Raw genomic sequence first — 229 nt, 5'->3', positions numbered from 1 at the left:
AAGACAGATAGATACACATATAACACAGAGAGAAGTAGAAAGATAGATTCCACTGAAGAGGAGGAGGTACCGGAAAGAGTAAATGACAAAATCATAATTATCAGTTATTTCCTCTGAAAGAGTTCGAAAGTGAACCTGTTAATTTTTTCAGTGTTGGTCAATCCGAAAATTAATATAATTGAATAACTAAAAACATTCCTTTCAGGGCTCGTATCATCAAACTGTGTTA

The 229-nt window shown here is 33.2% G+C and overlaps 1 protein-coding gene across 1 annotated transcript in view; it reads right to left on the bottom strand.

Moving 5' to 3' along the window:
• Positions 1–229, bottom strand: part of LOC119591151 (shematrin-like protein 2) — an 18,116-nt gene that overhangs the window by 16,801 nt on the left and 1,086 nt on the right. The window lies entirely within an intron of this gene.

This window comes from Penaeus monodon, chromosome 28 (genome assembly GCF_015228065.2).
Source record: "Penaeus monodon isolate SGIC_2016 chromosome 28, NSTDA_Pmon_1, whole genome shotgun sequence".
Classification (NCBI taxonomy): domain Eukaryota; kingdom Metazoa; phylum Arthropoda; class Malacostraca; order Decapoda; family Penaeidae; genus Penaeus; species Penaeus monodon.
Note: the sequence above shows the minus strand (reverse complement) of the source record. Positions and strands in the feature narration are given on the sequence as shown.